At 45.8% G+C, this 13730-nt stretch overlaps 1 protein-coding gene across 1 annotated transcript in view; it reads left to right on the forward strand.

The window, feature by feature from the left end:
* The first annotated feature begins 280 nt into the window (after nt 1–280).
* The window catches only part of TTPAL (alpha tocopherol transfer protein like), a 38186-nt gene continuing 24736 nt past the window's right edge, over nt 281–13730 (forward strand). Inside the window, exon 1 of the mRNA XM_072801144.1 lies at nt 281–376. The gene's annotated coding sequence lies outside the window, so the exon portion shown is untranslated. The remainder of the gene's footprint in view (nt 377–13730) is intronic.

Consider the following 13730-nt stretch of genomic DNA (forward strand, 5'->3'; position numbering starts at 1 on the left):
AGTCCAACCGGAGAAGAGGGCGCTAATGCACACTGAGGTCCAAGTGGAGGGAACAGCACATACAAAGGTCCGGGGGTTAGGAAGTGGGAAAGAGAGTGGATATCTGGTAAGATGAGGTCGGTGTGAGTTTGTGTAGAGTTGGTGAAGCAGTGCTGGAGAACAGCAGAGTAGCAAGAGTCTATGGCCAGGTGACAGAGGACCTAGTAAACCATGTCAAGGAGTTTGAACTTTATCCTGAGGGCAAAAGGGGAGCCAGTGGAGGGTTTTAAGGGGAAGAGTGGCATAGTGTACCTAGAGTTTGGAAAGTTACCTCAGCTGCTGCATGCAAAGTTTGGAAAGAGGAGAGACCAGAGAGAAGGCTGAAACAAGACCCCAGGTGAGAGAAGAAGAGGCCTAAGCAGATGGGAGATGGGCCAGAGAGAGCTGTTTTATCCGTGGTGTGGTGAAAGGATGGGGGTGTGTGTGGATTTTACTGGTAACCCGTGAGTCTGGGACTTCTGGACTTCATGATTCTCTGATTCTTGGATTCTGTGCTCAACACTCCATAATTCTTTGTCATAAAATGCCTGTTGATATCACTGTACACTTACAATCCCTGACTTCACACTGCCCTGCATACCCCCCTTTTGAGCCTGTTTTCCCTGTTTGCAAAGTGGGGATCATCTACACCTTCCTCGCAGAGCAGCCAGGGGAGTGGGAGCTGGTGTGTGGTCAGCACACACACGAAGCAGGCATTTGGTCCATGGTAGGCATGTTTGAGCTAAGTGCTTGATATGCAGACATTGCCAGGAAAGAAGTGCTTCTTGAGAGAATAAGAGAGATAAGAATGGAAGAACAGAGGTAAGGAAGAGGCCTATTTTCATCTGCTCCTAGTGACCTGGGTTGTTCTGGCTTCTGGGCTTCTGGCTCAGCATCTGGCTCCCAGATTTGGTTATTTTCTCCCAGGCACTGGCAGGTGGGCCAGTTGGCTGTGGGACTCCTCATATCTGTAGCCTGCTGGCCCTCCCAGCCCCTCCTTCTGGTGCTAAACTCCCCCCGAAGGCTGCAGACACCAGCTGGAGGTGGCCAAGTGGGATCTGGTGTTTCCTGGGCAGGTCTAAGCCAGGTCAAGTAGCACTTAGCTTTCTTCCAACCCAGCCCACCCTGGAGGCCGTACTCTAGTATTCCCCTCTTAGGCAACTGTTCTGTTTACTCCAACTAGAGTAGGGTTGTGGAGACAGAAACCTCACTTGTGTCCTCAGAACAAGAACATGTGGTCTCTGGAACCAGACCCAAGGGTATGTGTGCTCCTGTGTTACAATGTGCATCTTGCCAGTGGTTCAACTTTAATTCAGTTGGATCCATAAATCATCAGGTGAACAACACAACTGTGGGCAAACCCCATGGGGCTGGCAAGACCTGCAGAGACTCACTCCTTGCTTGGAGGAGGAAGAAATGGGAAACCACACAGTACTTAGTGAAGGGTTGAGCTAGAGTCCATAGCCAGAACTCCCAGTCCATTTCTCTGCACACAGTAGGAAGTCCACAAGCATCAGTGAAATTAAGTCGAATTAGGACCTTAAGTGACACACATCCTATACATTTCCCAGCTAGCACCTGCCTTGACTCTTTCTAGAAAGCGCTAAAAGACTGGAGAGAAAGGTGGCCTCTGGGGAGGGAAGCTGGATAGCTGAGGTCAGGGGTGGGGGGAAAACCTACTTTTCATTTTATGCCCTTTTGTACTGTTCGAATGTTTTATTTTCACCCAGTGCTGATAGATCAAAGTCAATCAATCAAACAAACAATCATAATTAAATAAACAATTAAGCGAGCCAGGCTCTTTTGTAACTCCATGGCTTTTTGTACATGCTGTTCCCTCTGCCCTTTCCTGGTCTGCTCCACCCAGAAAACTGCACAAGTTGCAAGACTGAGCTTGGATGCCCAGCATCAGGGGCCTGTGGCCAGCTCCCTGCGATGGCTATCTTCCATTTGCCCATCACCTCTGCATGTCCTCATCTGCCCCCGCTCTGTGCCCCGGGAGGCATCCATGTCTCCTGACTTCTCACTGGATCCCAGCAGAGGAAGGAGTCGGTGGTAAATTAAAAGGACGGGCGCCTGGGTGGCTCAGTCATGATCCCAGGGTCCTGGGATGGAGCCCCGCATCGGGGCTTCTCCTTCTCCACTAGGTCCTCTGCTTCTCCCTCTTCCTCTGCAGCTACCCCTGTATGTTCTCTCTCTCTGTCAAATAAATAAAAAAATCTTAAAAAAAAAAAAAAAGGCAGGATGAGAAAGCAGTCGGGGTGTTAATGCCATCCGTCTCCTTCCTGCTCTGCCTTCATCTTCACGGATGCTACGTTTCTACAAGACCTCCACTCCTGTCTTGGCCTTGTTTCCACAGTTCCAGCTCTCCCTGGAGTCCTGTTTCCTCTCTTGCCCCTTCAAGCCTTGGGGTGATAACAGCTTCCTGCTGTTTCTAGTCCCTGGCCGCCTCCATATCCCTTAAAGCTTTCCTTAGCCCCACGCCTCTGTAAATACTTCCTTCAAAATTTGCTTCAGTTAAGCCAGGGATTCTCTACCTGGAATAATTTTGCCCCTCAGTTGGAACAGTTGGCAATGTCTGGAGGCATTTTTGGCTGTCGTTGCTAGGGTGGGGGTGCTACTCTTGGCATCTAGTGGGTGGAGACCAGGGATGCTGCTAAACATCCTCTGGTGCACAGGATGGCCCCTCCTCCAAGAGAGAATTGTTTGGCCCCAAATATTAATGGTGCCGAGTTGAGAAACCCTGATTTACACCTTTGAGTTGCCAACCTCTCCCAGTTTGGAGCTGGAAAGTTCAAGGCTGGGGGTTCTGGACACCTGCAGCCCTCTCTGCACTGTGATCTATCTATTTTTTTACAGGCCTGCTGTTGGCTTGTTCTAAATGGCAGAGATGAAGAGACCCAGTCTTTGTCCTCAAGCTACCCCCTGTACTGTGGGGAGAGAACCTGGGGAGCTGAGTCTGAGTCCCTCGCCAGACTTGAGTCCTTGAGGGTAGGGTCCTATGTCATTCACCACATAGCCTCAGGGGTAGGAGACATTTGCTCTTTGAATCAAAGAATACTTCTATAATATCTTAAAACAGGCTACAGCAGACAAGGGTCTAGACTCACTAAACAAGACCCAGGGAACCTGGGTGGGGTTTTTTCCCCCTGTGACAGAAGTTTCAGGGAAACCACAGTTAGACAAATATGTACAGAATGAATGAGGAATGAATGAATGATAGTTCCAGAGATACGAGTGGGTGGGCAGGCGGGAAGGCAAGACAGCAAGAAGGTGTCTCATCTCTTAAATGGGTGTTGCAGCAAAAACAACTCCTAGGATTACTGTCAGAATCAAATTAAGGGAAAGCACTTAGTATGGTTCTTAGTGATCAGTGAGCACAAAAGAAACAATATCTATCAGCTATCCGGAGGAAGTGATGGAGGAGAATCGCCAAGAGGGTGCTGGGGAGGAGCTCTGCCACTAAGAAGGGGGGCTTCTTTGCATCTCTGGGCATCTGTAAAATGGGCAAAATTAGTGCTTTGCAGAAACTATCATAGGGGATGCTTTAGCTCCACAACAGGTGATTCAAATACTATTTTCAAAATCAAATCTGTAATTTAATAAAAGTAAAAGCCAGGTCTGTTAAGTAACATTAAGGTAGAACTGTCAGGTAGGTTTCAAGTGACCAATTCATCTTTTTTTTTTTTTTTTTCCTGAGACTTGGCCAGTTTTAGCAGTGAAAGTCGTGTGTCCTGAAAATCCCCAGTCTTGGGCAGACTGAGATGGCTGGTCACCCGAGCAGGTCAGATGATCAGTCTGACCTTGTGATTTTTTTTAAGATTGTTATTTTTTCATGAGAGACAGAGAGAGAGGCAGGGACACAGGCAGAGGGAGAAGCAGGCTGCCCTCAAGGAGCCCTATGTGGGACTCGATCCCAGGACCCTGGGGTTATGACCTGAGCCAAAGGCAGATGCTCAATTACTGAGCCACCCAGGTGCCTCTGCCTATGTGATTTTTTTTTAAGATTTTATTTATTTATTCATGAGAGACACACAGAGAGAGGCAGAGACAGAGGCAGAGGGAGAAGCAGGCGCCATGCAGGGAGCCGGATGTGGGACTCGATCCCAGGACCCTGGGATCACACCCTGGGCTGAAGGCAGATGCTCAACCACTGAGCCACCCAGACATCCTGTGATTTTTAAACTAATAAGTAGCTAACATATATTGAGTACTTATTCTGTGCCAGGTGCCTTTCTAATGACCTTATAAGTATTATCTTATTTAATCTTCATAATCCCAGTAAGATAAATATTACTAGCATCCCTCTTTGTACAGTGGCACAACGAGGTTCTGTCATTGGCCAAGGCTACCCAGCTCCTGAGTAAGAGAGTCATGACTTGATTTCAGGTTGTCTGGGTCCAGAGTTACCCATATATAACCATGACCTTTATGACACATCTAAATACATTTTAAGGGACGCCTGGGTGGCTCAGTGGTTGAGCTCTGCCTTCAGCCCAGGGCGTGATCCCACGGTCCCAGGATCGAGTCCCGCATCGGGTTCCCTGCATGGAGCCTGCTTCTCCCTCTGCCTGTGTCTGCCTCTCTCTCTGTGTCTCTCATGAATAAATAAAATCTTTAAAAATAAATAAATACATTTTAAAAGAATCTTTGAGAGGCTAATGGTAATAGTAATAATGATGGTGATGGTGGTGGTGGTGGAAATCTACTTTTTAAACGTTTTTTGAAATAGTCATAACGATAATACATTTTTTGAGCACTCACATATTCTTTCCGAAGTTTAACCTGGTGGAGGCCGCTTCTATTCTAACTTGGGCTGCTTATCTACAACTTGTGTAGACCTCAGAATAAAGGGCCACCTGTGCTGGATTATAGCTGGAGTGGAAGACTCAAATATTTACAGGACCGGGTGGGCAATGCTGGCGTGCGAAGTGGGCCTGGTTGTAATGCAACAGGGGGACAGGGCGTGGTGGGGACCGTGGCGGAATGGGACTGGAATACACGTACTGACTGGAAGAAGTCAGGACTCAGCTCTGGGCCCGTGAAATTGAGGGTCTGGTAATAGCAGATCTTGCAAGAGAAGATCACCCACCTTTAACAACACCCACCTTCAACAACAACTAATCTAGAGAAGCCAAAACAAAAACACTAGGTGCATGAAACAAAACCTGTCTGTGGATCAAACCTAAGCCCTGCCCCCTATGCCCCATGAGCTGTTGAAAAAAAAAAAATGACTGCTTGCAATGATGTCATATTCATCTAATGGAACATAATACAGCAATGAAAATGAATGAACTCTAGACATAAAAATATGGGTGAATCTCACAAACATAAGCCAGACATAAACAAATGCACGCTATGTCTTCCATTTCTATAAAGTTCAACAACAGACCAAATTAATAGAAGATGTTCGGAGTCAGGACTGTGGTTACTCTTGTTCAGAGGTAGCAGGGAGTAGCTGAAAGAGGACCCAAGCAGAGCTTCTAGAGGGCTGGCCGGGGGCTAGCTCTTCATCTGGGAGCACGCAGTGGTGATGATGCTCCCTTTGTGATGGTCATTGAAGCTGTCCACGTAGGCTTTGTGTACTTTTAAAATGTGTATCTTTAAAATTATATAAAACTTTCGAAGCACACATACAACACAGATTGTTACCATTTGGAAATATTTCTCTGGATGAAGCAGGATTGCTTTCGGATGGGAAGGAAACCAAATACCGAAGTAAGATTTTAGAGCCTGGCTTCCCTGCAGGAGGCATCTGATGGCTCTTTGATGGATAAATGCAAATAGAGCAATTGTCAGGTATGCCCTGATTTGAAACTGAGGTGTTGAATAAAACAGCTTCGTTTTCCTTGAGGATTTCTTCAAATAAGAATATCTGTGTTGAGAATCGTGTCTGTTTAGTTCACCTCATTTATCGAAGTTCTCAGGTGTTTGAAGTGACAAAAAATAACTTTCTATACATTTTATATGTTGGACTTTCATGGGAAAAGGGTTTTGTGGCTAAAATTTTAAATGTGAGAACCTGGGGTGCCTGGGTGGCTCAGTGGTCGAGCATCTGCCTTTGGCTCAGGTCGTGATCCCGGGGTCCTGGGATCGAGTCCCACATCAGGCTCCCTACTGGGAGCCTGCTTCTCCCTCTGCCTATGTCTCTGCCTCTCTCATGAATAAATAAATAAAATCTTAAAAAAAATGTGGGAACCTTCAGGTTCTAAAATTCTGCCTCTCAGAACCAGGCTCCACGTGGCAGGTTGGGCTCAGGGGTGATTCACCAACGGGGATGGGTAGCAGGGGAGTGCTCTTGGGGGTGGAAGGAGCACCCAGGAGCCACTGTAGCCACTTCTCAAAGGGTGTGTCTCCATTTACAAAGGGCCTTTTCATCTTTAGTCATCCCTTCCGCAAACATGTCCAAGTGCCCACTCTGTGCCAGGTTATAGGGTGTAACGTTCATCCAACAATCACAAAGACGGAACTACCCACAGCAGCAAGTCACAAGAGCACATGGCCAAGGACCCTCGCTGGTCTGCACCCTGCCTCCCAAACCACCCAAACCCGCCTCTTCTCACAGCTCCACTCGGCCACCCTGGCCTAGACTGCACCAACCCCAACTCCACAGTCACTAACTCACTGGCCTCCCTGTCCCAGTCAGACCCCTAAATCCAATCTCCAGAGTGATATCCCACCACCCACCGGCCCTACATGGGCCCCGATCACCTCCGCTCTCCTTTCTTCCACTGTCCAATCATGGGGGTCCTGCCTCAGGGCCTTTGCTTTTGCCCTTCTCTCTGCCTAGACTCTTCTCCCACATCTCCAAGAGGTTGCTGTTTCTCATGATTCAGTTGTTGCCACAAATGTCACCCGTCCCCGAGAAGCTGGCAACACAGGGACCTCTTTGGCCGGATGATGTGTAGTGCCTGAATTTTGTACCAAGGGCCTATTCACATAAATTGTTAGTTCAAACACAAGTGTCTCCTTAGAGAGGCCTTTCTGGAAAGCAACCTTCCCCGCTTACTTCCTCTTATGGCACTGTAATTTTCCCTTATGAGTATATAATACAGTCTGTAATTGCCTTAGAGTTGGTTTTTTTTTTTTTTTGGGTTTTGTCTTGTATTTAATTTCTTTTTATTGTCTATCTCCCCCTCGTGAAGACACAGACTTTGCCTTGTCTTATCTACCACCTACTACAGTCCTGGCACATAGTAGGCGCTCAATAAATATTTATTGACCCAGTGACGAAAAGAAGGGAAGGGGGAAGGAAGAATGCCTGTGTTGATAGTGGAGAGTTAGCCTGCAAAGCTGGGGATGGGAGGGACGGGCTCAGTTCCAAGCATAGGGAACAGTCAGTAGTTTGAGGGCTTTGACAATACTAGGCTGATGGGACCAAAGAAAGCCGGGATGTGAGGCAGGCAAGATTATATCCATTTTGGGCAGCCCAGGTGGCTCAGCGGTTTAGTGCTGTCTTCAGTGTCGGGGGTGATCCTGGAGGCCCCGGGATCGAGTCCCACATCGGGCTCCCTGCATGGAGCCTGTTTCTTTCTCTGCCTCTCTCTCTCTCTCTTTCTTTCTCTCTCTCTCTCTCTGTGTGTGTCTCATGAATAAATAAACAAAATCTTGAAAAAAAAGATTATATCCATTTTACACATGAGGAATCTGAGACTCAGAAGGGGAAGCGGCTTACCCAAGCCACCCAGTATATACTGAGCACGTATATGCAGTAACTTATGAGATGGGTACTATTACTACATCCTCATTTGACTGATGAAGAAACTGAAGCACAGAAAGGTTAAGTGACTTGCTCTAGGTTGTACAGCTTGGAGGTAGCCAAGCCTCAGGCCTTTCTCTGGCTCTCAGTGGTTCCCAGTTTTCACCTCCCAGTTCTCCCTCAGCCTCCGGCCTCACACAGGGTTCCGGCTTGGACTTGGAGAGGTTGTGACTTTAAACACTGACCCTCTCTGGAGTTTGGGGCAAAGCCAGAAAATTCTCTAAAACCTTCCAGGACTTGGGTTCTCCTAACTCCAAACCAAAAGAGAACAAAACTAACCCTACTTGCAAGGCTGCTGTGAGAAAAAAAAAAAAGTGATAAAAAATAATTATAGGACTCATAAGTGATAAAAATAATTGTAGGGCTCCTGGCAAACAGCCTGGGCTATAGAGATACTGAGTAACGACAAGCAAGAATTTATGGCCCTGTGGGCCCAGTCTTTTAGAGGCTGGGGTGATAGGAGCTGGGGTCATAAGTGGGGTCACAGGCAGAAACTCCCAGCAGCCCCTTCCTATCCTATCAGCCTGGGCAGGGCTCTCAGATGGCCATACCCTCTGAGCCCAATGGGCCACCATGTGTCATCCATCTGGTTGGGTCTTGTGTCTCTTGCTACTTCTAAAACCTGTAAACTCTTAGCAAGTTATGGTGATTTGGTTCATTCATTAATTATCAGGGTTCCAGGGGAAGGCCTGGAGCAGATCTGGGTGATGGAGGTAGATCAAGCTCCAGGCACAGTGGGGTCACAGAGCTGGGACTTGAGCCTCTAACATCTGGACTCCAGAGGCAGAGCTCAAGACTGAGAAACAAGCACTAAGAAATTCAAAAGGGTTTGAAGTCAGGTGGACATGACTTTGAATCCCTGTTCTGCCAATACTAACTGTGTCACCTTGGGCCAGTGCCTTAATCTCCTTAAGCATCAGTTTTCACATCTATAAAATGGGACTGCTGATATGCATCACACAGCTTTGCCACAGAGATTACTCCAATCTGGCTAATAGCTGCTGTTTCTGGAACAGTAATGCAAGCGAGGCTCCATGTTAAGTGCTTTTCAGACAATATTTCTTTTTTTTTTTTTTAATTTATTTATGATAGGCACACAGTGAGAGAGAAAGGCAGAGACACAGGCAGAGGGAGAAGCAGGCTCCAAGCACCGGGAGCCTGACGTGGGATTCGATCCCGGGTCTCCAGGATCACACCCTGGCCCAAAGGCAGGCGCTAAACCGCTGCGCCACCCAGGGATCCCCAGACAATATTTCATTTAACTAATAAGCACAGGTAAAGCGCCTCACAGACAAACAGCAATATTAGCTCCCCTAGAATGTATGTTTCATAAGTGCTGGGGTTTTGGTTGTTTTACTGGCTTCAGGTCTCAAATAGTGCCAGGTACATAGTAGATGCTAAACAAAAATTGTTGCATGAATAAATGACTCTAATTTCACCCATATCAGTAACAAAAGAGCTCTGTTACTTAACTGGTATGTGACTTTGAGCAAGCCTCTGTCTCTGAACTTCAGTTTTCTTCTCAGCCTAATGGGTACAATGATGCTGGCAAAATTTATTGAGTGCCAACTGTGTGCTGGGCCCTATTCTAAATGGTTTATATCTCCCAACATTAATGTCCCCTTTAAACCTTACATCTCCCTTTGAGGTACTATTATCAGCCCACATTAAGGTTAAACTAGCTGAGGCACAGGGAGATTGTCACCTGGCTAAGGTCTCATGAGCAGTAAGAGGTGGAACTGGATTCAAATTCCCCAGGCATCTGACAGACCTGCAGACTGCAGCTGCTTAACATTACTCTAGAGTGTCTTTCAAAGACCCCTTTCCCCATCAATAGTAGAAGTAGTAAATATATTGAGGTCTATCTATAGAGTGGAATGCTAAATAGTGATGAAAAAAGAGTAAATTACCAATGACTATAACAACATGGGTGAAGCTCACAATTATGTTGAAAGGAGCCAGGTGCAAAAAACACTAGAGTTGCCAGATAAAATACAAGATATTCAGGTGAATTTGAATTTCAGGTAAACAGTGAATTTCTTTTTTAGCATATTTCCCAAGGGAAATTCAAATTCAACTGGCATCCTGGGTTTTTATGTGCTAAACCTGACAATCCTAAATATTATATATGTATGATTCAATTTATACAAGTTCAAAGATAGTAAAAGGAATAAATGATGATAGATGTTATAGGATAGTGGTGGCCAAGGGTGGGGGTGGGTGGAAAGGCTTCAAGAAAAGTCATATAACTTGATCTGGATGTGGTGTTACCTGTATACACACTTGTAACAATTCACCAAGCTGTACACTTAATATCTGCCCATTTTACAAGATTTATGAATTATGACTCCTTAAAAAATGTTTAAAATTCTAAAGAGCAATACACCCTTTTTACAAAATCTTTAGTAAATGGTGTCTGATGGGGTGCTCGAAAGGATAAAATGAGATAAAGGCTGTGGGTCTCTTAGCACATTTGAGGAGCTCCTAGTAAGAACTCAATAAATGGAAGCCATTGTTAAATGTAACTGTAGCCTTCTTCTTCTTCTTCTTCTTCTTCTTCTTCTTCTTCTTCTTCTTCTTCTTCTTCTTCTTCTTCTTCTTCTTCTTCTTCTTCTTCTTCTTCTTCTTCTTCTTCTTCTTCTTCTTCTTCTTCTTCTTCTTCTTCTTCTTCTTCTTCTTCTTCTTCTTCTTCTTCTTTTCTTCTTCTTCTTTCTTCTTCTTCTTTCGTCTTCGTCTTCTCCTCCTTCTTCACTCCCTTTTTGATTTTCTCTATTGCAGATTGATTAGAGTGCCCTCAAGTGTCTACATTTTGTCATAGCACCTCAGTTACTGCAAAGAATACCCTTTATCCAAGCTTGGAGTCTCAATTATAAATGCCAGTGCTTTGCTTTTCCTTTGCTTCAGGACACAGAAGAAAGTACCCAAGTCCACTTCAGACTAATGAGTCCCAAGTCCAGCTCTAGCCCTGCCCACGGTAGCCCCCTGAAGTTCGTGAGAAGGCAGGCAGAAGGGGACGCACAGGTCTCTGTGTTTCGCTGGCCCAGCATTAACTGCAAACATCTTGTTCCCAGGAACTCACATGATCATATTTGAAAGTAACATTGGACAGGCTACAGAATGCTTTCACATCAACAATAATCGCAGCTAGCTTTCAATGAGTGCTTCCTGTGTGCCACACACCAGGTCAAGAGATAAATGTCCCTTTCCCCCCCTCCCTTTTCATCCTTAAAATGACCTGTGAGGTATATATTGTTTGTAGCCTGCTTCCCGTCCCCTACCCCCTAACCCCCCCTCCCCCAAGAGTATGCTTTGGGCATCTTTCCATGTCAATAAATATAGCTGGGGCGGTAAGTACTTGATTCAAAGGCTGAGAAACTTAAACAATCAGCAGCCACTGCCCAGGTGAAGATCAATAATAGTTAACATTTATTGAGTGTTTTATTACACACCAGGCCCTATGCTAATTATTTAACGTGAACTATCTCTCATTTGATCCTTGAGGCAATCTCGAGGTAGCTCCTATTATTATTCAGATGAGGAATCCGAAGCTCAAAGAAGTAAAGGAGCCAATCCAAGGCTAGACAAACAGCTGGTTTGTAAATGGTAGAGCTGGGATTCAAACCCAGGTGGTCTGATTCTGGTCCTGAGCTCTCCACCAGCACATTTGAAGGACAATATGGGGGAGAATTCAAGGGGAGACCCCCAAGGGGAGAAGGAGCCACGGATAAAATCCTGAAGGCAGGTAGAAGGGCAGTGTGGTCATGGGAGAGGCAATTTCTGAAAAGCCAAGTTTACCATGGTGGGGATGGAAGGCTTCCTGGAGGTGATGCCATTTGGACTCACTTTATGTCTCCAGCCGAGAAAGGAAGGCTTCTAATAACTCACCACCTCCCAAGTGGTTTCACATCAGACTCATATGGCTTCAAGTACTAATTGTGCCACTCTCTACTTTAAAAACAAAAAACACAGCATTATTGAGTCATAATTGATGTACAATGAATAATTCCTATTTAAATTGCATAATTTGATGATTTTTGACATATGTACATACCCATGAACCATCACCACAATCAAGATGATGAACATCTTCACCATCCCAAAAGTTTCCGTGCCCCTGTGTAAGCCCTCTCCTTATCACACTACACTCCTATCCCCATACCGTCATGGTCACTGTGGAGTACTTTTCACTACAGATTAGAATTTCATTTTACTTTATTTTATTGTTTTTAAAGATTTTATTTATTTTCAAGAAAGAGAGCAAGAGTGGGTGGGGAGGGGCAGAGGGAGAGGGAGAAGCAAACTCCTTGCTGAGCAGAAAGCCCAATGTGGGGCTTGATCCCAGAACTTCAGTATCATGACCTGAACTGAAGGCAGATGCTTAACCGACCGAACCACCCAGGCACCCCTGGAATTTTATAGAAATGGAATCATACAAGGTGTACCCATTTTGCCTGGCTTCTTTCATTAGGCATAATTATTTTGAGATTCACCCTCATTGTTGTACATATCAATAATTTGTTCCTTTTAATTGCTCATTTTATTTTTTATATGTATACCAGTTCATATACCACACTCCCCTGGGGATAGACATTATTTTTCCCTAGTTTTGAGCCATTAAAAATAAAGCTGCAAAAAATAAAATAAAATAAAGCTGCAAAGCACATTTACAAGCACACCTTCAAGTGGACAGACGCTCTCATTACCCGAGGGCAAGCGTTGAGGAGTGGCTTTGCTGAGTCATGCAAGTGTATGTTTAACCTTGAAAAAGCCACTGCAAACCATTCTCCGAAGTAGTTGTGCTATCTGGTGTCCCCACTAGCAGTGTAGGAAAGTCTCAGGTGCTGGGGCATGTCTTTTTACTTTTAGCCATTCGGGCCAGATGCACTGGAGTCTCTTAACCTGTGGCCCCTACTGGTGGTCCCTTAGCCTTTTCTGGAGCCCAGTTTTCTTATGGGTAAAGTGGAAGTAATCATAACAGCTTTGAAAGGTAGTGAGCTTGCACAGAAGCAACATAGAGTATCGGGACAAGCAGATCATAGAAATTTCTAAAAGATGGCTATTTTATTACAGTGGACCCCCAGCCATCCCATGGTCTGGGGGCCCCCAGTGCACCCCAGGACACACCTTCAAACCAGGTGGTAAAAGCTGCCTTCTTTGTGTGGAGTCAGTGCTCTGAACCTGGAGGAGTAACAGGACTACTGGTGACTGTGCCGGGCACTGTGCTAGGTGTTGTAAATGGTTCATCCTTATAAAGCCTTGAAGAGAGTGGTTGTTTTTTTTCCCTCTATTTTACATACAGGAAAAATGAGGTGTGGTAAGCAGTCGTTGGCCACGGTCACACAGCAGTTAAGTGATTGTGTTGGGATTTGAACCTTGGTCCATCTGATTTGGGATCCAGAAGAATTGCTAGTAGAGTACCTGGCTCAGGGTTAGCAAAATGGCCCAGTTACAAAATGCCTCCTGAGGCTCAGGGCTGACTTCACTCAGGTTCCCTGGAAACAGAGTCTGGCAGGGATGAAGTACATGTGATTTATTAAGGGTGGAACCCATAGGGAGGAAAGCAGGATAGGAAGGAACCCAGCAAAATGTGCTCTCAGGTGAAGTCCTACAAGGGCGCTGGCCTTTTGTATCACTTTGGGTCATTGGCCATGAACCACTCTGTGGATGAGGAGGATAACCTCTTAGGTGAGGTGACTTCTGAGGTCACAGTGCTTAGGACAAGGAGACACAATAAGCCATCAGACGCCAACCACTGAAGCATCTGGAGGGTGGAGGGTCCAGGCCCCAAACAGGAAGGACTCAAGAGGTTCTCAGAGGTACTCACACTTCTTGCCTTCCTTATGCAGCAAGCTCTAGGGCATTCGGGAACATTCATTTCTAGGCTTGTTTTGGAGAATCGTCCATCCTGCTGCAACCAGCATGTTGAACAAACTAGACTTGTGACATAATCAAC

Source organism: Canis lupus, chromosome 26, assembly GCF_048164855.1.
Source record: "Canis lupus baileyi chromosome 26, mCanLup2.hap1, whole genome shotgun sequence".
Classification (NCBI taxonomy): domain Eukaryota; kingdom Metazoa; phylum Chordata; class Mammalia; order Carnivora; family Canidae; genus Canis; species Canis lupus.